The following is a 25,325-nucleotide window of genomic DNA, read 5'->3' as shown; positions in this document are numbered from 1 at the left end:
AACACGAATTTGTCCAGATATTTATGGAGCACGCTATTCATGCAACACATGAATGTCACAGGTGCATTAGTGAGTCTGAATGGTAACACCATGAACTCATAGTGCCCATAGCAAGTTCTAAAAATTATCTTGTGTATGTCTTCATCCTTTATGCATAACTGATGGTATCCTGATTGCAGATCAATATTTGAAGAAACAATTGCCCTCCTCACTTGATCAAACACATCGTGAATTTGGGGTAGATGACATCTGTTTTTAATGGTTAATTTATTCAACTGTCTATAGTCAATACACATTATAAGTGTACCATCCTTTTTCTTAACGAACAATACTGGATGTCACCATGGTGATACACTCGGTTTCATATAGCCTTTCTCTAACAACTCCTGTACCTGTATTTTTAATTCCAACAACTCTGAGGAACTCATTCGATATGGGGCTATGGACATAGGCATATCACTTGACACTAATTCAATTGAGAAATTGATGTTCCTCCTAGGGGCTAGTTTGGAAATTTCTTGAAGAAACACATCCTGAAAGTCTCTTACGTCAGGTAACTGATCTAATCTCTCCACTTGTGTCTGCTATTCATGTTCCTCCACATGCACCATATACACTTGAAAGCCTTTCCATGTTGTTCTCTTCATCTGTAAGGCTGTTATTTTCTTAATTGAAACTCATTTTGGTTTTCCCTTCACCAAAAAGGAATTTCCTTGTGAATCCTTGCAACTCGTTGTCTTTTCTAGACGGTTTACTGCAAATTTTTGTTGTTCCAACCAGTCCATCCCAATTAAGAGGCCGTATGAATCTAAGGGAAGGATTTTTAAGTTTATTTCTGTGGGATATCCATTTAAATTCACTATACATTGTCTTACCACATGGGTCACTCTCCTTTTAGTACCAATGGCTAACTATACCAGCTAGGAATTGTGAAATTTTTCTGATTTTAAATTGCACTTTTCCACAATATGAGGATTTATATAGCTTAGGTTAGCCCCAGGGTCTATTAAAATAGACATAGTTTGGATTTGAATAATACCTTCAATGCCAATCATCGTAGATTGATGTTATTCTTGTCATTCTTCCATTGTCACATTGATTCTCTGAATGCTTCTAGCCACATCATTCATCATAGAAGCTTCATGTGCCACCTAAACATTTTGTATGGACCTAATATTGTGAGAACAATCCCACAACAAGTGTGGTTTACCATAGCCCCAGCAATTTAGTGGCTCTCGTTCCTTACCCCGTGTGTTCTTATTGCTACCTAGCTCTGCAAGTTTGAAGCCAGTGTAAGATTGTGTTGGTTGACTCTGATCTCCTTTATTAAAAAAATTTTGTTGGTGGTCCTTACAAAAAAAATTTAAGTATGCTGGTTTCTGCCTCTTTACGTTTAGCCCCGTCTTGTTTTTATCCTTATTTTTCCAAGGTCAAGAAGCTTCACTTCAATTTCTGAACTACTGATAACAAAGTCTAGCCTTTCTAGCCACTTCATCAATAGTTTCAAGAATATCAAATTCAATTCTTTATTTATACACAACTAGTAAACAATTCAGAAATCTCTATACCTTAGCGTTTTCCTCTCTGATGTAAGGCACGTACTGAAGAAGGTTAGTGAACTTAGTTACAAACTCATCCATGGTAAGTTGTCCCAATCTTAATTCATGGAATTATTTTTCCCAATTTTCATAATACCTCTCGCTTAGGTAATGAGCTTTGAACTTCTGTTTAAAATCTTCCCACGAAATGGTTTTCTCATCTAATAGATGTACCATTTTTGTCTCCTCCCACCAAAGAGTGACCTTTCCCTGCAACTAATAAACAACCAATCTTTCTTTCAGGTTTCTCTCATATTCATACACCTGAAAATACTTGACCATATTTAGTAGCCAAGCTTTTGCGTCCTCCTCCTTCTCCTTGTCAAAGGTAGGGGGTTTTATCTTTTAGAACTCTCCCTGTAGTTCCTTCTTCTTTTTATCTTTATGGGTCTTAGAATCTATTTTATCAGATTCTTCTTCACTTTCTGATTTGTCCAGGATAGATCCGGTCGACTTCTGTTTTGACCCTTCCGGATCAACACTCTTATAACTAGATTTCTTAGTCCATTCTCTAATCAATTTCTCATATTCTTCACTAGCTTTTATTAATTTCTCATTACTACTCCAAAGCTGAGCCAATTCCTATTGCAAGTTTCTGATTATTTCCATGAATTGATCAGGCATTCACATACCTCCTTCTTCCAGCTCTACATATAAGTCACCCCCTTCAGTAATGGTTGGGTTTGTCCCCTCCATTCTTCAAATAGAGTAGGGTGTCTATCAAGAAACACATTTTTAACAACATCAAAAACTTCTTGTTAATGACAATCCTGCTCAACGATAACCGATAGTGGAACCTCTATGCAAGCCCAATGTAGAAAATTGGCTCTGATACCATTTGGAATGAACTTGGTCATAATAATAAAAAACAAAAATCTATGTTACAGTTCATACTTCTGATAATTGGGTACATATAAGAGGTGGATTAATTGTATGGGGTGATTGCTATCATACTCAGTGACTCAACTTCTCTATCGCATAACACTAATTTATATCTTCTTATAACCTAGATAATTTATCTACTATTTGCCTCTTATTTCTTTAAAAGGGCTTCCATATTCCCCAACCTCAAGTTCTTTGTTAGACCTCCATCCTATATTGGAATTTCAAGGAGTCATAGGTGGTTATGAATATCATTTATATCCATACTTACATTTAGCTATATATTTATATAAGGTTAGGAGGTGAAATTTGTTTATGCCCTAATTTACACATGACTATGGTGATGTTTGTTTTTCTATTGACCTTAGGGCTTTACCCACTTTTCCAGCTCCCATGTGTTAATTTACCTTTCTCATTTGAATATGACCTGAAATGGGCACGCTAATTTGGTCATCAACCTACCTCCTTTTCCTTGTGCACTCTAGCCTGTTCTCTACCAACACCACCATCGTACCACCAAACCTACTTCAATTCAAAGGTCACCATGTGATCTGGCCCATGTGTTCTTGTTCTCATCAGTGATACTGGTGGATACCTCGAGATTTATTACAGGATGTGACTTCAAGGGTTTAGATTTATTGTGGTTACATCAACGATATTGGTTGTCCTATGCCAAACCCTAGCACATTGTTTCATGCTATGTATACCTCTCCCTTTGGCAACCCTTAGCTGCATTTCGAGCTTAGCCTGTGATCTATTTACTCTGCCCAACTAATATAACTAGCAACAAATATGTTCTTGGTTATGGAGCAATGTTCTGGCCACCCTCGTGCGATGAAACCCCTGGTTTCTTGAAGGGTTTTACCTTGCTCTTTTGATGAAATGACTGATTTTATCCACTGTGGTTCGAGTGTCTTCATAGGTGGAGGTAACAGTATGGAATTTTTCTTTCATATTTCCTTCTTGTTTTGCTATTTGGTTGGCTTTTGCAAGTTTCCATCGAGGATGTAAGGAGGAGTCAATTCGATATGAACCACGGACGCATGCCCTCCTCTATTGAGAGACCATGGTGGCTTCTTCTCACACATTTTATGATTATATTCAACCTCCAATTGTACCTTGCAAATTGTTCCATTATAACTCTCAACTTTTCTTCGTGGACACCTCGTGGCTTGAGTCCATTTGACACAAGCGTATAGAGAGTCTATCCCTAAAACAGGTAAGAAAACCAAGATGGGTTATGTGTAATTAGGATATTTTTGTTTCAAGAAAGTTGTATGTTATTGTTTTCTCTTTGCATTTACCTCTAGATGTAGCTATCTATTGTCTGGTTAATTTCTCATTCCCTCACAAGTAACCCACTACTCTCATGCATGCAAGCATGATGAGGCTTCGGTTCCACACTTGGCTCATCTAACAATTGCTCCTCTTCCAAGTTGGTCTCAGATTCCTGAGTCATCTTCTCATATTACTCACATAACATTATTCCCTCTTCGCCTTTCAGGTCCTTTCTGGGTTTGTCGAGTTCTCTTCCACCCATCGGGGTATTTTTTATTTTCCCTCGGGGTATATACTGAAAAATGTTAGGGAGCAGAGACATTGATTGTATTATTTTCATTTTTATTTTCTTTTTCATTCCTAGGAGAGGTTCTTCCCCTTCTGAATTTATCGCTGGCTCCAAACATGCCACTTCCATATTATATTTTATTCTAAGTGGTAAATGGCATTGCGCCCTTTACTTGTTGTACATTTTTTGTTTCACTATATAGATATTAACTACTCAGTTCAGGTTCCTTTGACTTGTGAATCCCTTTATAATTTAAGCAAGGTTTTTCCTCTATGCATGACTATCGATATCAATATTATTTTACTATTAGTTCCTTGTTGTATTGAGGGATGAATTATTTGGTGATGAATGATGATTGAGAAGGACGCCTTTTGTTAAATTCGATATTATACATCACATTGTAATTGATAGACCTTTAACAATCTCTGTCAAACGATTTTCACTCTTTTCCTATGGTTTACCTCTATGTACATTTTCTTCCTAATGTTTACTTCATGATATGGTTTATGAATAAATTTGACGAGATAAACTTTTTTGTGATTCTACTTGCTTGAAGCTCCATTAAATCAGAAAGCTTACTTCCATTACTAGAGTTACCCTTTATGACCTGCGTGTCAATATGTTGAGTCAACGTTGTTTATGTATAAAATGCACAATCATACTTTTTTTCTTCATCAATGTTTAATGTACAGACTTTAATTATGTTGTACGATGTTGTTATATTGGAGCTCTATGGGTATTGTTGAGTCTTATGAATGTATGGCCTCTCCATTTCAGGTCACGTATAGTTATCCTCAACGGTATCGTTGTATTATGATTTCCTGGAGGTTATGTTTGTGTTTATACCTATAACTGAGCACCCGAAATGGTTGAGCTAATGGAGATTTTCATGATCTGAAACTTATTGTGTATTTGTATGTCTTTTCTAGTTCTTATACAACATCAGAACATCTCTGAAAAATTTATACTTTTGAATAGTTTTTCTTATAAATCTATCATACAGTAATTTTTTCTTTAATGTTTAGTTGTTGTTATATCTGTTATCTCTAATGTAAGAATTTATTTGAATACTAAGAAATAGTATAACTCTAAGTCCTTTTTGTAGCTTATATTGGCTAGGTATTTCATGTACAATGATTTTGTCTTATGGGAGATCACTTAGGCTCAAGATTAATAAATGGTTTTCCTACCTATAATGCATTTCCAACTTTGACCTATTTCTGTTTACATGCTTCTGTTTTAAGCATTATTACGAAATGTATTTACTCCATGGTATTAATTCTCTTTTCCCTTGGTGCTGGTTATGAATTACCAGCTCCTAATTTCTGGGTTGAGATACTCTTCTTATATATAACCATTGTTCAATACGAGCATGTGGGTATACATTTCTATATCCCTCAGCCTTAATTTATATATTATAACACATGCATTCTCGTCTAGTTATAAGGAATCATGTAGCTTGCTTTCCTAGTTTAAATCTAAATTAGTACACACATTAGAACTAAAAGTTTTTAGCTAGGAGGATTACATACCACCGAGCAACTACATACAAAATTACATCATTAATACAACCCACACTTTTAAAATTCATATTTTTATATTTATACCAGAAACTCTAGGGTCTAAGTAATTATATCACCTACATAAAACATAAAATTTCCACAACCATCCAACACTTAGTAGTTCCTTCATCTCAACTAAATCTACATTTCTTTAAATAAGTATCTCCACTAAGAACAACAACATAATTATCCATAGTCAAAAAAATTATAAAACATAATCGAATCATTTCCATTACAACAACAAAATTATAAACATATGGGTACTTTGTTACTAGAAAATTGAATAACCAACAAAAGAATTAGCTTTAAAAGAAAAACTTTCCACCCAAGTTTGAACCATTTCTCCTGGTTCCCCTGATCTAAGATCACTTTTTCTCCCATAATCAACAACCTATGTTATCTTGGTGAAGGAATTTTATGCCTCACTTTTGCTAGAACACTTTTTATAACAATGTCCCGTTTTTCTGTGGTTTGTTAATCCCCATAACCTAGGATTTTCTTGAAATGATTCTTTTTCATCCTTTAAATTCCCTCTTTTTATACTATTGCACTTTTCAGCCCATTCTAGTGTTGTTTCCCCCGTGCTTGGTGATTTTCTAGATTTTTCTCTACTCATCCAGTAAATCACATGGTTTTACTCCAATGGATTTTTCTTTGGAGTGTTTTGGGAAAGTTTATTATTATTTTCTTTTTATAATTTTCCTAAATCCATCCTATCCATCCAAGATTATGGATTAGGATATTGATCTCATTCATTCTTTTTTTATTTCCAGCTAATTCTTATCAATATCACATTTAATTATTTCAGCACAAATAGTTGCATCATCATAGTTTCTTTTTCAAAAGTAAACTTAGCCAACATGCCATTTTTTACACTGTGTCATCTACTAATTAAAACGTCTTAACTATTATAACTTCTGAAAAAGAGGGATATTACATTTTGAACGTAACATTATGGTTTTATTAAAAATCATTGTGACTAATATTGGTGAAATGATTAAGCAGAGGTAGCTTAGTGGCAACATAAGAACCTGTGAAAGGTAAAACATTGCAATGTGAATCACAACTACAAATCAGAAGGTATAATGTTCAATGTTATGATATGCAAGATTGGTATTGTTTTTCTAAAATTGCATGTTGGTAATTATGTCAAAATTTGAAATGAATACCATCTGTATGATATGCATAGATGTTACTTATGAATTCCTATCAAATTCACTTTCACATATTATGGGACCCATGTTGAGAGTCAAATATGAAAGCATGATGTACTTAAATGTTCCTTTTTCTTCCATGATAATGTGGATATGCTTAGTTATGTAAATTATAGTGGGAAAAAGTCTTAAATAGAATTTCACGTGTCAAACAATTATGGACAATTGTGAAAGGCCAAGGAGGCCTTGGGCTGATGATGGTTGCTTGCCTAGATTTCCTCTCCCTAGACATAAATGATCTCAGTAAGGGAAAGGAGTTGGCCAAGATGGTGAGAGGGAGAAATCCTGACACAACTTTGTTGATTTTGGAGCTTGATGGAGGAGGCCCAAAATTGCTTTTGGATAGGATGTTGTTAGAGGAACAGGAAAGACGTTAACAAGAGGAATCCTATATTAGACCATGTGTAGAGATTAGAATTATTAAGTTGGTTGGTCAGTAGAATTCCAAACTAAACCATGTGTGGTCAATGAAATTGTAGGTTGGACCTGGTGAGGTCAAAGATCCCTAGGTGGACCTGGTATGGATGAAAATGGATGAATCTAGTTGTGGAAACAGATTCCCATTAGTTGGGAGAAGCATTATTTGGCCACTATGGTTCTCATATCAAAACAAGTTACCTAATTAGTTATTTGTTGTGTTAAAAAATAAACTTTATATATGATTGTGTAACAATTTTATATACATCTTGATAGGAAAGGAGCCTAGTGCTCGGAAAGGAATTACTAGAAATGTAAGTTCCTTTCTTATATTATCAATATTATGAATGTATTTATCGCGGAATAAAACATTATGCACTTGATTCCATTTTTATTATTAGAGAGCTAGATGCTCTATGAGTACTTTTAGAAGTATTGTGTGAATGTGTTTAATGGGCACTAAGATAGTGAGCACTTGGTGCAGTGATTTATCATTTTAATGATTAGAGGGTTAACGATATCTAAGTACTTGAGGGAGTATAGTGATTAAAATATGATTTGAAATCACATAGATAATTAATGGTTGAAAATGTTGTGAATATTATGATTATATTGCATTTTTTTTATCATACATTACACGGTGCTTGCCATGGGGGATATGAACCCATCCTGTGTGCTTGTTGTTGGGTTGTCAAACCACTCTTAAAGTGCTTGTCATAGCTGATAAACCACCTATATTTAAAAAAAAAAAAATCATAAAGTGACCATCATTACCAAGATTAATTAGTAAGTAACAGTAGGTCAGTATAGAGATATTCTTTTGTTTCTATTAAATTGAATAATAGATAAGTGATTGAAAGAATAAATTGCATATTATTTCTTATAATTATTGATAGAACGTAATTGTTTTTGCTTATTGGTATTTCTTGAAAATGAAATCATTCATTTTGAAGACGAAGGATCCCCTTTTAGGTTGTTTAGATTTTTATATCATGAGTAAAAGTTAAAGTTTTTGTGGGAGATGAACATTGAGGACAGTGTTCTCTATAAGGGGGGAGTATGTAAGATCCCTATTGTAAATCTCATAAAACTCCCATATGAAACTCAAATAGTTACATGAGTAAAACATTATTAATTTAATACACATTAGCTATCATGGATTTAGTTACAGGTAATTGATTAATATGACAATTTTATTCAAGTGATTTGGATAAGATTAAGTTAGGTTTCGGTTCTCGATAAGCACCCTTTCATTATTTATTTCGGAGTGGATATTCATAGTTCGTAGGGTGCAAATGATGCTAAATATCTTTTTATAATCAAATACTATGAATTTCTTTTGTGAGACATCACCATCATCTTCGTAATGGTAAAAATAATGATCAGTAAATTCGTAGTCTTTATAAACTTGAATCCTCTCGAATATACATTCGTAGTAGATGCTTTACACATCTTCGAAGATTCTAGAGTAGAATAATAAAGAATTAAAATATTATGAATTTGTTTTTCATTGTGTTTAGAGGTTTCCATAGCTTCTTTTTGCCCTTTCCTCCTATGTTCCATAAGAAGACTCAAATCTCTGAGTATCTACAGTCAAACTTCATGGGAACTAGTTGAGAAATAACAAATGGAGCTCTCAAGTGCTCTCTTTTGGAGCTCATACCTCCTTCAATACTAAAATGTGTGAGCCACCAGAATTGTGCCTCGCATGCAGGGAAAATAAGGAATGTGTAGATGCCCTCAAGGAGAGTTGAGGGAGAAGGAAAAGAAAGAAACTAATGTCAAATAAAAACCAAATATTGACGATAGCCACATACTCCATGCCATGCAAAGAGAGGTCATACTACACCAAGAGGTAACTAACGATGTCTTTCTAGTTAAAATAATAGGTAATTCTTGTGGTATTATTGGAAAAATAACACGTTGTGTGGTGTTTAGTTATGGTGAAAGGAAATAATTATTAATGATAGATTTCTTGCAAAAGGAATATGCATGCACAAAGAGTAGCTAATAGTTATAGACTCTCTTGAAAATAATATGCATTTAAACTCACAAAAAGAATGACTACTGTGTTTGAATTCTTGGAAACAATATATATTTACATATGCATAAAGGAATAGCTAACTGTGGTAGAATTCCAGAGAAAGAAATATGTTTTGAATGCAAAAACATAAGAGTTGATTGTGATTTTTTCTTGAAATGAAATAATTTTGCATGCAATGGAACAACAACTATTGAGCTAGATTTCTTTAAAACAATATATGATTATTTTTACTAGTTTCATGAAAAGAAGAACATGTGCTTATATGCACATAAATAACAATTATTTTTCTAAATTCTTGGAAAGAAATATGTGCTTTTCATGCAAGAATAATAGTTAGCACATTAATTTCTTTTGGAAAGAACAAGTAGTTTCATGCAAGAAAAATAACTATTATGCTAGCTTTATTTTGGAATCGAGCATGAATTGTTCATGTACAATGGCTATTGTGAATGGATTTCATTCGAAAAAAATGTTGTTGGAAATAACATGCAATTGCATGCACAAGAATAGCATTTATTACATGAGTATTCATTTGGAAAAGAACATGCATTCACATGCATAAAAATAGTATATAGTGTATTAGTTATTTTGGAAAAGAATACATAATTGCATATACAAAGTAATAGGTGATGAGTATGTTTCTTTTGATAAATTTTATGTAATTCCATGCATGAAGACCTTAACTAAAATAGTTAATGAGATATTTATCTTGGAAATATTTACCCTCTTCTTATGCAAAATGAGGGTAATAAACATGGAGGTTGTGTAATTGTGTTTTGTGGGTAGAATTAGATTGTAGCTATTTCCCTTCTTGTGATACACGCGAAATAAGAAAAAGTGAGCATGCCTTCATTATCATTGTGTATTTTACCTTACAAATGCGAGTTATGGATTGATAGACATGTGTCATAGCCATACATATGTCGAAATAAATAAACAGGTTTTAGTAGTTATGTATCTTTAATTAACACATGTGTGGTGTTTTCAAAAGAGGCAGGCATGTCCCAAGACTTTGTTGTAGTTTATTCACGCACATGAAAATATGTTTCAAACATCACTATTAAAGATTACTTATTGGTTAATGATTTATCTAATCATGATATCAAAGTTTGTTAATGGTAGCAATGGTAGGGAGGGATTATGACTTATGCAAAGGATAAATTATGTTTAAAATTATGGCAGGCAAAGTTTGTTAATGGTAGCAATGGTAGGGAGGGATTATGACTTATGCAAAGGATAAATTATGTTTAAAATTATGGCAGGCAATGAATTAATGGTCCATGGAGATTAAAAGAATGTCAACTACAGGGAAGAACCGAGCCAAAAATACTTAATTTTTTACGATTTGTGGATAAATTATATCATGATTAATGTAATATATTCTAGCTAGTTATGATGTATTTAAATGATATTTCTTTGTAATATTTTATGAAAATTATCAAGGGATGAACTCCATTACAACCATCAAGTGACAGGTGAACACCCTCACAAGTGTTTAATATAAATTATTCATTTTCTGTTATTCACCCTAAGAGGATTATATGGTATATCGGTGTTCAATGATGTGTTTTCCTAATGTGCCATTATAGTGATGTTTATTCCTTGCATGACATGGCATTTACATTATCAAGTATGTGATTAACTAACCATGAAAATATGCAAGGTTACATTAGGAAGATTATGGTATTACATTGCAACATGGTTGTTATGTTATGTGACATTCTATTCGACTCCTAAAGTTTACTTTATGAAATGATGACGGTTTAACCTAATGACTAGTTAAGAAATATGGAATAAGTAATTTGGAAAGTTACATGCTAGTAAATTCTGCAAAAAAAATCTAATATTATGTGTTTTCATGAGAGATTTACCAGGAGATGTTACATCTACCAAATAATAAAAATATAAATTCGCATTTTTAAATAAAAACAAAATTTTAATTTAACATGTATAAAAATTGACTTAACTGTTAATTCAAGGAATTTATTAACAAAATAAAAGAAATCAACTATGAAACACAAATTATCGAAAAATATTCAATTTTTCTATAACTTTGATAAACATTTCTAAAAGAGACCAAGGAATATTGTCATAAGGTGTTCATTGATCTTAACTTACTACATTGATATAGAGATAGTGATAGCATCACTAATCTAATGGATATGCCTTAACAAAATGATTAAGATGTTAACATATCAAAATCTTATTCACATTTGTAGTTCAAATTATGGTCCTTTTGGTAATATCACATGCCTTAAAGAATTTCAAAATCAAAACATAGTTTTTGAACATTTAAATTCTATTGAGGCATGAACATGAGGTTTTTTCTCTCTATTGTACTAATATTCCTTAACATTGACTATCACATTTGTAAAGTTTCCCAACACAAGTTTTATGATGAATGTTATACTCTTAAAGGAATCAAACGAACGCTACTTGAGAACATGATTCTTCAAAACCCCAGTTATTTTCAACAAAAATATTACTATTATGGAGGTATAAATATCACTATAAGTTAACATGACTATTTATTTCTACATGAAAACTATCCACCCAACAAATGAAGGAAAATTTTATATTTTAACAAGGAAATGATGCAACCACAAACACTTTTGTAACTAGAGTTCTAGTATATATTTAAGGCCCTCTTTATGTTTCAAAACCAAATGTGAAATGCCACTAAGAAAAACAAACTTGTAGCTCTTTTATTCTCAAAAAATAACAATCATGCATGTAGAAAATTAAGAGTGAAACCTTAAAATTAATCATTGGACAATATCCATGGATATGTTTACAACAATGTCACCATATCAAATACCTATGGAGAAAAAAAAGATGAATGAATGAAGGGTCAGTAATCATTATGTTTTCTTTTATTATCTCTTAATCCCATAAATAACTATAACATATAACTATTGCAATAAGTTATAAATATTACCTACATTCAAAGGAATATTAGCCAATCAAAAAATAAATAAAAGTCCATAGTTTTATCCTAACCATTAAACTATCATGGATATTCAACTAGAATAGTTCATCACAATGGATCTTGTAATATTATAAAATCATATATTATCTGGATCAGTTTTTCTTAGGTTCAAGATTAATTAATTACTAGCTCTATTCAAATTTATAATATAATTGAAATAAGATATGGAAATAATATGACATGAAAACACCATCACCATAATTGAGCACCAGATTCATCATACAAAACCAACGACAAGGGGAAGCCTACCCTCTTCTCTGTATGCTTCAATTATGAAAATGCACATATAGAGGAATGGCCCAATGGGAACTCTTATGTAATTACCATTTGACATTATGGCATAAATGACTACTACAAGATACTACTCCTGCTCTACTATGCTTTGAAAATACCACATTCAAATATTTTTCTCAACTATGAAATGGGTATAATGAGAAAGAATGGAACCTTTTTTCCTCATAATAACTTGGTATTTAACATAACCCAATAGTCATCTAGGGTTAGGAATTTAACTTCTTCAAGCCTTAATTGTGAAAAGGTTTTAGATATTGTAGAATATTCTTGAAATTCGACATGTTGCTAAACCCACATTTGTGAGAAATGTGGGATAATGTGACAACCACTAATACCATGGTGGTCAATAAGGTAGGTAAACTTATGGGGGGCATAACTTTCACATATGAGTTTTGATTGAGGCATTTTTCAAACCTTGGAATTTACAATATTTGTTTATAATGCCTTTATAGATATTTTTGTAGAGTGACTATAGAGAAACTAAGAGACTTAGAACAAGTTATTATTCTAGCCAAGGTCTAACTACCACTATAAAGTATGACGACTACCTATATTTTGAGGAATACTAGCTGCAAAAGAAAAATACAAGTCCATATTTTTAAGTAGATAATTATGTAACTACATACACCTTTGTAACCTAAAATCTAATGGATCTTATAGATTACATTTTTTTCTATACATAGAGGTGAAGTACCACCAAATGGAACAACTTGGAAGCTCTTTGATTCAATACAAAAGGTAAGCCACACACGCATAAGATAATACTGAACCATCACAAGTAATAGCCAGACAACATTCACAAATACATTCACATTAGTGATGTCATATTTGGGACTCAAAAAAAGACATATATGATTGAGTGCAAGGACACTACGCTATGGGGCACATAACTTCATCAACAAAAAATATAATAGTGAAACGTCACAAGTAATAGCCAAACAACATTCACATTAGTGTTATCATATTTGGGACTTAGAAAAAGACATATATGATTTAGTGCAAGAACACTACACTATGGGGCACATAACTTCATCGAGGAAAAAAAATGTTGTCAAATGAAAGAAGAGCTATAAGAAAATATTCTAAAATAGTTAGTAGTAAGCTACAATCCTTATGAAAATCAAATTAAGAAGTTAAGAAGGAGTGTATATTTACACTTATGTTGCATTATAGAAATATTTATCATCAAAGATTTTGTAGAGACCTCGATAGAGCGACTAAGAGGATGATATAATTTTGTGAAGTTCCAACAACCCCATGTTCAAATATCCATGCATCAATTTTTCTAATTGAAATTATGTTTTGTATGGTGAAACCATGTTTTTAAGGGATGATCCATAATGCAAAAAAAACCAGGCATAGGAATCACAAACCTAAAGAGAGCACCTCACATTATACACTAAAAACATTGTGCAAGCAAAAAAATGCTCAAATAACTATTCTAAAGAAAGCAAGAGCCATAGGATTTTCTAACATGAACATGTATACGAATAAAGCCATGTCTAGAAATAACCACACCATTTCCCTCAAACTACCACTCCAAATAAAGCAGGGGAGGAAAAATATATAAACAAGAAAACCAAAGTATGTAGTAGACCAATAAAAAAGTCAATTGTTAAATAAATTGAGAAAAAAAACCATCATGCATGAGTTTGTGACACGCAATTTAAAAATAAAATAAAAATAAATCTAAATAATTGATTAAAAACAATTTCATAAAAATTATGTAAGAATACCCCAACACATTAATAAATAAAGAAATACACGAAAAACTAACTTTCAATATAGACAAGTTAACAGACATGTCTAACCTACCTTTATTTAAGAAATAAAAGTGTATAGAAAAATGAGAACTCATATCTCACGATATTGTCAAAGAATCTACATCGTTAGACAAATGGGAACTCATATTTTAGGCATAATCGACGATGCACTTGAATGTATTTTCAGGCATATGACACGCAATTTGAAGATATATTTTAGTTATAATCAAAGATGCAATTTAATGTATTTTCGGGCATGTGATACACAATTCGAATGTATATTTTAGTATAACCGACGATGCACTTTAATGTATTTTCAGCATGTGATACGCAATTCAAAGATTCCAAGCATTTGGACTTTTGTTTGAGAGCATCATTACGCAGCCTCCTCCCGAATCTGCCGGCCCCGCACGACTTGTCCAATTTGAAGATATATTTTAGTTATAATTAACGATGCAATTTAATGTATTTCCAGGCATGTGATACACGATTCGAATGTATATTTTAGGTATAATCGACGACGCACTTTAATGTATTTTCAGGCATGTGATACGCAATTCAAAGATTCGAAGCATTTGGACTTTTGTTTGAGAGCATCATTATGCAGCCTCCTCCCAAATCTTCCGGCCCCACGACAAACTTGTCATCTCCATCTATTTAACTGGATCAGGGCCTTTTGAGAAGGGGAGTAGGTCAAGGTGAAGTGGCAGCTGGATATATCAATGGAGAACCGTGATATTTATCGCTCCCAAGTTCACCTGCCTGTAAAGGTAATAGAGTCTGTCCTGGTACCACCTTCCCTACATTCTCCCAATACCGTCCTCTACCTTTCCAATCTGGACAACCATTTCCTTTTAAGGAGGAGATTTGATGTATTTCTTGTATACAGTAATGGCTCCAAGAATATTTACACCGCCACAAATCCAGCTAGGGTTATTCAGGATGCACTGTCACAACTTTTGTCTTACTATTACCCACTCGCAGGCCGGGTAAGGAGAACACAAGACGGTCGTAAACTTCAGGTAGACTGCACGGGAGAGGGTGCTCTCTTCGTTGAAGCGGACACGGAGAGCACACTTCCAATCCTTGTAGAATTCGAGGAGCTGAAATCGTCATTCGAGCAACTGCTCTTTCAGTTTCCGCTCACCGTAGAAGTCGAGGAAGTTCCCCCTCTCATTTTGCAAGTAAATTGATTTTCATATACTCTTGGATTTCCCTTTGCAATTACTGGAAAAATCTTAATGAAATAACTGATCACAACGGGTGCTTTTATCTTGAAAAAATAGGTCACGCCCTTCAATTGCGGGGGCTTTGTGGTGGGTGTGAGTATCAACCATAGTCTGTGTGACGGACGAGGGGCAGTCCAGTTTCTCATGGGATTTGCAGAGATTGCGAGAGGAGAGGCCAAGCTTTCCATTGAACCAGTGTGGCAGAGGGAACTTCTGAAACCCCAGCAGCCGCCCCATCCGGTCCTTTTTCAGCATGATGAGCTCCTTGAAAGTGGATACTTCGTTAACCCTAACACTTCGATGTCCACTTTGAAATCCGAGGACCTCGCCTTGGCCTCATTTTATCTCAACTCGGATGCTTTGGAAAGGATAAAACGGCCCATCGTCGAGGAGCTGAAGGAGCACTGTACAACGTTTGATGTTTTGGCAGCGTTCGCGTGGCGAGCGCGAACAAGGGTTCTTGGAATTCCTTTTCATCACGTTGTTAGGTTTATCTTCCCAGTCGACGTGAGGAGGGCGTTCGACGCCCCTCTTGCAGAGGGATACTATGGCAATGGTCAGTACGTGGCATGTACACGCAGCAGTACAGCGGAAGAAGTTGTTAATGGATCCCTTTCGCATGCTGTAAAGTTGATAAAGAAGGCAAAGTTAGCTGTAAATGAGGAGTACGTAAGATCAGGCATGGCTTTCCTTGAAATGAGACGCTCACGCCAAGAGATCACTTTAGCGCCTCCGTGTGTTGACGATACATTTCTCACTGACTGGAGGTGGCTGGGATTTAACCAAGTGGAATTTGATGCGGGGAGCCCCTCATTGCTTGCCCTGGTAATTGGCTCAGAATTTTGTTGTGCCCAATTGCATTTCTGCCTGCCCAGAAAACCAAGAGCGGAGTAACGATGGTCTTCTGCGTGCCACGCCCAGCATTGAAAACCCTTGAATCGGAATTACATGGTCTAATGTGAATCAGTGGTTACAGATCTCTAGTGGTAAATGCACCAGTTCACGTGCTATCTGTATGATATCACTGCACCAGCGTTTTGTTAATCAATCATAGAAAGCAGGCTTAACAAATAGTTTATATTTATTCTTGTTTTTATAATTTTTCATTCCAGATTTTCACATTATTTTTTTGATCTCGATATCGATATAAATAAAGAGTGAGTTTTAATTTTCTTATGTTCATTTTATATATTATCTTAATTAACATATTTTTTTATTATATTAATTAGGCCGATAGGCCTTCCTTTGAAAGGGACTTTCGTCGTCCCTTTGTTCCTCATGCTGACACGTGGCGGCAGCACAACCGGGAGTTCTGCAATCTCGTGCTGACAGGCGTCCACACATTCAGCGGGAAATCCTGCAATTTCTGTTCATTGTTATGATATTGTTATGTTTGTTAATTCATGAACCTGACATCTGTCCCATTCAGTTCTGACATTTCGGTCTTCCTGTTACGCTGGTCTTACGCTTGCCAGGGTCGATCCCTGCACCTTTCAAGCAGATCCCTGTACCTCTCCCCAACTCCGAAACACGCCTTTCATTTCTCCCTTGGCCGTTGGCGCTCTGCAACCTCGCTCTTCTGGTGCTCGAGGTGAAACCTACACTAGCACACCACAGGTATCTTTTTCCTCCTCGGACTTAGAAGCCGTTGCAAACCCTCCTTCAGTGTTACAAATCCTCTCTCTTGAGGTTTTCACCAGGAATTTTGTTTCTGTCTTGGATAAATCTTTCCCAATTTCACTTGGATCTTAGGTTCATTCAACAAAAGCGTAATCTTAGGTTCATTCAACAAAAGCGTAAGGTCTTCCAGGAAAGTTTTTCAACATTATCGCACACTACACACCAACCCTAGCAGGTAAGGCTCTTGTTGAATATATGATGCTCATCATCGTATACAACTTCCTTTTCCCCTTCTTTGCAGGGGAAAGATACAGGTCTATACTGTCGATGGCTTCCACAGTGCAACCGTGGCGGCAACAATTTCTCCTCACCCCGGAACTTCATTCACATTGAAGGTTGATAAATTAAGCGTGCTCAGTTCTCCAATTTCTTGGGGAAATTTCCCATTGAATTGATTGCAGGGGATCGTAACGGTAACAAAGCTACAACAATGGAAGAAGCTAGGAGGATTAGAGCCTGAAAGTTAATTGGTATGACTGCTAAGTTTTGTGATTTGGAGAGTGGCCAGAGGCTTTCCAAATCTGCTAAGTTTTGTGATTTGTAGAGTGACCAGAGGCTTTCCAAATTGGTGCCCAAAGATTATAATAGTTATAATAGTAGACTATTAGGTTCAAGATTACAACATTCGCAGGATTGGCGGGAATCCGTTTTTTTCATTTTATCAGGGAACAAAGATAGTATTGGGACCTATTTTTCCAGGTCTTGCATTTTAGTTTGAGAGACTTTTGTTTTTCTTCATCGTAATACAATATTCTTATAATAGAAATGGCAGCTTAACTGGCATGATCGTGTAAATGAAATAATGGCAGCTTAACTGGCATGATAGTATAAATGAAATACTATGTGTGGGGAGGTTTGGTGTAACTCATAGTATAAATGAAATACTATGTGTGGGGAGGTTTGGTGTAACTCAGATCGGCAGGAAAAACTTATGTATACACCTAAAAGTTATAACTGTGGTGATTCAAATTGACTTGTGTGAATAAAGTACAATATTGGCTCAGTTACAAATTCCTCTGGTGGAAAAAAATAAATAAATCTGACCGAAACAGATGTAATAAATATTATGTATCCAAAACAGCAAAACCTGGCCAAAGCAGAAAGGAACGATACGTATTATATTAGATATGAGGTGTCTTTTCTTACTTTGACTTCCACTTTTGCAAATACAGCTTATACATGAAGCACAACCCTGGATTTCCCAAAGAAGAAAATGTAAATGTTGTCGATAAATTATTCCAAGAACCTAGAAGTTTCTTAAAAAGCTGATTGTATGACACATTTATATAAATTAAAGATGGTATGTCATCCAACTCTGAAGAAATTACACATCGAAGTTAATTATTTGACAAATCAAGCATTTGACTTCATACTACACACGTTAAGTTGCATGCTTATATCTCAAATGGTTATTAACTTATTTTTAATATTTATTATTTTGACAGAGAGCAATTTAAGCTACTTCAAATATTCCTAGAAATGGTCTTTCAGGCTTCTTCTCACTACCATGCAATGGTATTACCTCTCGAAAACCAGAAATGGAGTCCATACTTTTCAGGTGTATTGTTGTTTCTCTGAAGATTCGAGTCTGGCAACTTTGTCACAGTGAAAAGAGGCAGTGTAATTTATGATTAGATGCAACTTGAATATCTTGGAACAGTTATTGAGTTTATATAGTATATTCCTTGTAAATTAGTTTGAGGATAAATGCCACACATTGAGCTCTAAGAGTTTACCGAACCCATCTGGTATGGCTCTTGGGCCTGATTGTACGACATATCTAACATTGTGATGTTTCTCAATACACCAAGATTGGGAGATATGTGTCCTTCCAAGACCTTCCTTTTCATGCCCAGATTAAAAAAATCCGGTGTTTACAGAGAGACTGTTTCGTATTGTCCATTCAGATGATTATGGTTGATAATCTCTTTCTAAGGAAGGAGAACGCCCGACCTCATATGGAAAGGCCCCTTCGAAAAGGTTGACCCCAGGGTCCAACAATGTCAGCATTCCTCCTGCCTAGAGGTGAGGGGCTAATTTGCAATTCAGACGATGCCTTGTCATATCTATTACTTTTTGGCTAATCTCAAGGAATGCGAAATTTTGCAGGCTTGCAATCTAAGCAGGTATAATGTATTGCAATCTAAGCAGGTATTCTGTCACATAGGTGATTAATGCAAAAGCAGGCTGCTTTAGATGGTTTCGGTGACCAATTTCCGTTCGAACCAGTCTTAACAAGATGAAGCATTTTTAGAATTACCTATCTTAAGATATTAGTAAAGTTAATATTAGTAAAGTTTATCATAATATTAGAAGGGAAAAAGATTTGAATTACCTTCTAATATGAATGACGCATATTGTACTGTAATCACTACTCTGGAAATATTAAATAACAATTATCTATCTTAAGATAAATAGAATATAAGCAATATAGTTTTCGCCGCCTTGAGTCGGAACTACAATAAACAGTGAACTTACTACCATATAAACAAGAGGAATGGCATGCCCAACATGCAAGATTTGATTGCAGAACTGTTTCAAACCAAGTGTTTAGCCATAAAATACCAAAATGCATATATGTATACTACAAGTAACCTGTTAAACCAACAGTACAGGAAAAGGAAGAGCGAAATGTAAAACAAAAAAACTGAGTTTGGTTCCGGCCAGAGCTAAAACGCTCAACATCCATAATGATTTAAAAACCCTCAAGTCCGACAGAGAAAAGTCGCTCTTCTCGAACAACCATAACATAATTTAATAATAAGTAAGCTTAGAGGAAACATAGCCACAAGAAGGTAATTCAAATCTTTTTCCCGTCTTGCTTTCTGCAGTAGCTACAATTTTTGTCTTCTAATACTCGTTTTATGAAGCCTTCCTGTAGTTGGGAGTGCCATTTACAGAATAAAGCACAGGTAAGGGGAACCCTGGTATCTAGGTAGTACCCTGCTAACCTCTACAGAGGCCTTGTATCCGTCTTTAGACCTGCTTGGTAAAAGGTGCCTCCATAAAAAAAGTGTTCAACGTCTTCTGGATTGATGCAATAGCTACAATTTCAGTCTTTCAACACTGGTTTTATGAATCCTTCCTTAGATGGGAGTGCCATTTACAGAATAAAGCAAGTACGGGGAACCCTGGTATATAGGTAGTACCCTGCTGAAAGTGACATCTACGTTTTTGATCATTGAGGTTGCATCTTCTATTAAACTCTGTTCGAGTAGAAAGTTTATGGATCATTTTCTTTTTGAAGTTTCTTGTCTTGTATGTTGCAATAGGCATTTGTTTTTTATGATCAAAATTGCTGCATTATTCGGCCAAATATTTGACTATTTTTGAAAGTTCTTTCAAAGGATTATTCTGTAATTGATGCTACCCCATTTTTTTTTCCCATATAGCTCATGGGATTTTCATTTCTCTTGCAGGGGAACTTCGATCTTGTTGGAAATAATTTTCCTGTATTCTTTGTTCGCGATGGTATGAAGTTTCCAGACATGGTTCATGCATTGAAACCAAATCCCAAAAGTCACATTCAAGAAGACTGGAGGATTCGAGATTTCTTCTCTCACCACCCAGAGAGTTTGCATATGTTCACCTTTCTCTTTGATGATCTTGGAATCCCTTTAAACTACAGGCATATGGATGGGTCTGGTGTCCACACCTTTACCCTTGTTAATAAGGCTGGGAGGCAAACCTATGTGAAGTTTCATTGGAGGCCTACTTGTGGAGTTAAGTGTCTATTGGATGATGAAGCAGTTGTAGTAGGTGGGACAAACCACAGTCATGCAACCAAGGATCTCTATGATTCTATAGCAGCAGGCAACTATCCTGAATGGAAACTTTTTATCCAGACAATGGATCCTCGGGATGAGGATAAATATGACTTTGATCCTTTAGATGTTACGAAATTTGGCCCGAGGATATCTTTCCTCTTCAAACTGTAGGACGCATGGTCTTGAACAAGAATATTGACAATTTCTTTGCTGAAAACGAGCAGCTTGCATTTGCTCCTGCTCTTGTTGTTCCTGGTGTCTATTACACTGAAGATAAGCTACTCCAAACAAGGATATTCTCATACTCAGATACACAAAGGCATCGACTTGGACCCAACTATTTGATGCTGCCAGCCAATGCACCCAAGTGTGCACATCACAATAATCATCATGAGGGATTCATGAACTTCATGCACAGGGATGAAGAGGTTGGTAAATAATTTTAATCTTTTTCTTTTTCAATACCTCTCGTATTACTTGGACATCGAGTCAATGTTCATGGAGAGATTTGATTTTTACAAAACAATTGCTGGAATTACAGGTCAACTACTTTCCATCAAGGTTCGATCCAGTTCGTCATGCTGAGAGATTTCCCATTCCTTCCCATACCCATACTGGCAAGCGGGAGAAGGTAAGATCTCACCACTTCTCCAGAATTTGGTGATAGATCTGTGATTTTTACAATATTATGATACAATGACAGTTCGTTATTGTAGTATGTATGTGGCGTAGTGGCGTTTTTCTTGATAATTTTTATTTTTGAAAAAGATGTTTGTACTATTTTAGTTTGAAACTCAAAATAGTCTGTTTTTGGAGACTATTAATTGCATGCTTTTTGTTTTATTCGATAGTTTTTCTCTTTGTGATTATGATGACAATGACTTAGATTATTGCTGCTTTTTCTTGGATTTGGATATATCGTCACAGTTGATGATCTAACGTTTTTCAGTTTATCATAAATTTATTTCTGTTTGTTGGTTCAGTCCACTTTGTGTCTTGGCTATTCGATGCATCTTCCCTTAATTTATAAGTTGATTTCATTTAAGTGTTAGGAAGGGCTTTGCCTTGTCATCAGTCAAATTCATCGTTTACAAATTGGGGAAGTAAAGATTGCCAAAAGAGAAATGTGCAAGTCTAAGAAATATTGGATATTTTTTGGTATTTGCAGTGCGTGATAGAGAAGGAGAATAATTTCAAACAACCTGGAGAGCGATATCGTTCATTTGCACCAGAACGGTAGGTTGGCTTGATTTCTAGTAGTCAATTCATTGTTTTTGTTATATGGATAGAAATTACAGTGATGATTTTAAATTGCAGGCAAGAGCGTTTTGTGAAGCGATGGGTGGCAGCTTTGTCAGATCCTAGGGTCACCCATGAAATTTGCAGTATTTGGATATCTTACTGGTCACAGGTTTGCCATTCAGACTCTCTATATTTCGTTTGAGCTACTATGATTGTGATCCTTTTTATACATCCGTTGGAATAACCTATTATTGATATTAATTATTAATCACATGGATTGGTGCAGTGTGACAAATCATTGGGTCAGAAGATAGCAGCTCGCCTTAACATGAAAGCAAATATGTAAGAAGTTCGAACTGCAGCATGCAATGTGGGATACGACATTTTATAATAGGATGCTGCTGCTTGTTAATCTTTCTACATATATGAAGGGCAGGAGAAAGAGGAATTCTCTCTGTGAAGATAAAACTGCTTTTACTTTAGTACATAGTGCTAGTGGTTCATGAAATTGAAATTACAGCTGATGATTTATCAGTGATTGGACATCTGTTAGGTCCAGGGGATAGATACCTACTTATGAACTTTGACAGGTCTATTGTCATGATGTATTGGTATCATATATGGTCAAATTGAATAAATTCTGTTGAGAAATGTTTATGAAAGAATATCGGTTGTCAGCCTCGATAATAGGTAAAGAAATAACCTTGGATCATAGCTCCGGCAAAAAGATATTCTTTGACCAGAGCTCTTGCGAAACTACAGGTGATATTGTTGTAGACGTACCTTTTATTGTCATTTGGTTTTATGCCTTATCTCGAGTGTACCTTTTATTGTTTTTATGCCTTATCTCGATTCTCAAAGGTACTGTAGTCGAAACGAATGGGTGGGTGAGCGTTAGGGAAGTCGAGCGTCAAAATAAAGACTGATAATATTACCTATTGCTGGAGGAAACATTCTCGGCCTCGTTTGTCTTGTTTTTCCCTCTGCATGGTGCAGATACAGTGATAGTCAACCTTACTGACACCTATTTTTCTCTATTTATTTTTCCCTTGGCATAGTGACAGTTAGGTTCCTTTCTTTGAGTGATTTTTCCTCATTTTCATTTTTCCCATTGCACGGTGACATTTTGGGGAAGTTTCTACCCTAACTCAATTGTGTTTGATTGCAAGGTAGTTGAGGAGTGTAATTGTGTTTGATTGCAAGGTAGTTGAGGAGTGTGTGATATACCTGGGCAAGAAAAGATAATGTCAACAAAATTCTAAAACAAAAGAAATCAATGGTCCACACCACGAGAGATTAATTTTGAAAGACCTTGATTGGAAAAAAAATAACAATTTCAAAGCTATTTTTCAAAAATAGCAGTTTTCAAAGCCAGATAAAATTTTTAAGTATCCCGTAGCAATATTAATCTATCGAGACTAGTATTAGATTACAATCCTAATTCCATACTCTGGATTGGATTATAGAAAGAGGCACACAAATGGACTAAAAACATAGCACAAAATCCCCAGGACAGGGAGCTGTCGTCTCCTAACCAGCATTTTTTCAGTATCACAAAGGCTTCATGTGATACTTCTCATGAACAGATTTCTGTTTTAATATTTATGCCCCAAGAGGCTTACATTGACAGGTGGTCTGCTTCTCCTATACTGATACTTGCAGTTGTGTGAATTTAGTATTTTATATCAAACATCCAACTTCCACTATAGTATCTGTTCACTGTGCATGATTTTTGTTATTTTCATGGCCTTCTCATGGGGTTGGAATAACAATCAGTTGATCTTCATGAATTCATTTATGTTTTCTCATAATGATAAAACTGGAGTTAAACTCTCATTTGTTTGCGGTGTTTTATGAATATGAACAATCTCTTTACAAATCATTAGACTTCCTCTAAAGCTTGGGTTAAACTCTTTAGTTCATTTGCCTGCATTGTTTCATGAATATGAACAATTTCTCTTTACAAATCCTAAAAATTCCTGTTGAAATGGATCCTCTTTTCGTACGTCTGTCCAGATTGAGCTCTGACACGACGTCTTCTGCATTTTGATGGGGGTTGGGAGGATAACCAATGCTTTTTCTCTGTTAACTTGTCAAACTAGAACTTTGGGTTGTATGGTTTCACTTGCACCATCAGCATATTTCTTTCATGCCATTCTTCTTGACTGGAAAGATTCAATGATGCGTTTTTATGGCAGTTGATCATGAAACTATATTGTTGCATCTTTAGAACATGGAAAGCTTCAGTGATGTCTTGATGTCTTTTCATGGCAACTGATCATGAAAGGACATTGTTGGAACATCTTAGACCAACCATGCAACATTTGTTTCTAGTCGATATTACTATGAAGTAAGAACATACATTGGTCCACTTAATTGCCAATCCTCAACTTTATCTGGTGGGGAAATAGTGAGATGGATGTGTACTAAATGAGATTCGTATCTTAATGCGTATTTTCAGTTTGTTGTGATCTACCAGCTGCTGAATCTTCAAGAGAAGCCAAACGTCATTTAGTGTCATTTCTGCCGGAGGAGCCACAAGAAGATAAAGGGCTCAATATTTGTAGGGTATGTGTCCGTTTCCCTGATGGCCAGAGAGTGCAGAGGACGTTTCTGCACACCGATCCAATGCATTTACTTTGGTCTTTCTGTTGCTCTCAAATTCAAGAAGCAATTATTTTGGTCTTTCTGTTGCTCTCAAGTTCAAGAAGCTGCAGAGGGCCGGCCGTTTAGATTGGTATATATAGTTCCTGGTTCATCTCAAACATTAAATTATTATCATAAGAGCCTAAGCTTCGGAGATGCTGGATTTTCCAATTTGCTCATATCCATGATCTGGGAATGAGATGTGATTAATGCATCTGTAAGTAAATTGGGAAGATTTCAGCTTTCAATCAATAAGCATTTATCAGTGTTAATTGCTTTGTTCAGATAACAAGTATTTAGCAGGGTTGATTGCTTTCTTCAGTTTTGTTACAAGTTCTGATTCCTTATCTTTATTGAGAAAGAGAAAATTGAAGTGCAAATTTCTGGATAAGTTCTGATTCCTCATCTTTATTGAGAAAAAGAAAACTGAA

The 25,325-nt window shown here is 35.1% G+C and overlaps 2 pseudogenes across 1 annotated transcript; both read left to right on the top strand.

Moving 5' to 3' along the window:
• The first annotated feature begins 15,052 nt into the window (after window positions 1-15,052).
• Window positions 15,053-16,521, top strand: LOC149253845 (3'-N-debenzoyl-2'-deoxytaxol N-benzoyltransferase-like; annotated as a pseudogene).
• Window positions 16,522-20,619: 4,098 nt separating this feature from the next.
• Window positions 20,620-22,913, top strand: LOC149253844 (catalase isozyme 2-like; annotated as a pseudogene). Its single transcript, XR_016267112.1, has 5 exons — window positions 20,620-21,434; window positions 21,548-21,637; window positions 22,175-22,242; window positions 22,324-22,417; window positions 22,535-22,913. The product of XR_016267112.1 is annotated as a catalase isozyme 2-like (transcript).
• Window positions 22,914-25,325: the final 2,412 nt, after the last annotated feature.

This window comes from Pinus tabuliformis, chromosome 7 (genome assembly GCF_031772625.1).
Source record: "Pinus tabuliformis cultivar Carrire ecotype Pingquan chromosome 7, CPIR1, whole genome shotgun sequence".
NCBI lineage: Eukaryota > Viridiplantae > Streptophyta > Pinopsida > Pinales > Pinaceae > Pinus > Pinus tabuliformis.
Note: the sequence above shows the minus strand (reverse complement) of the source record. Positions and strands in the feature narration are given on the sequence as shown.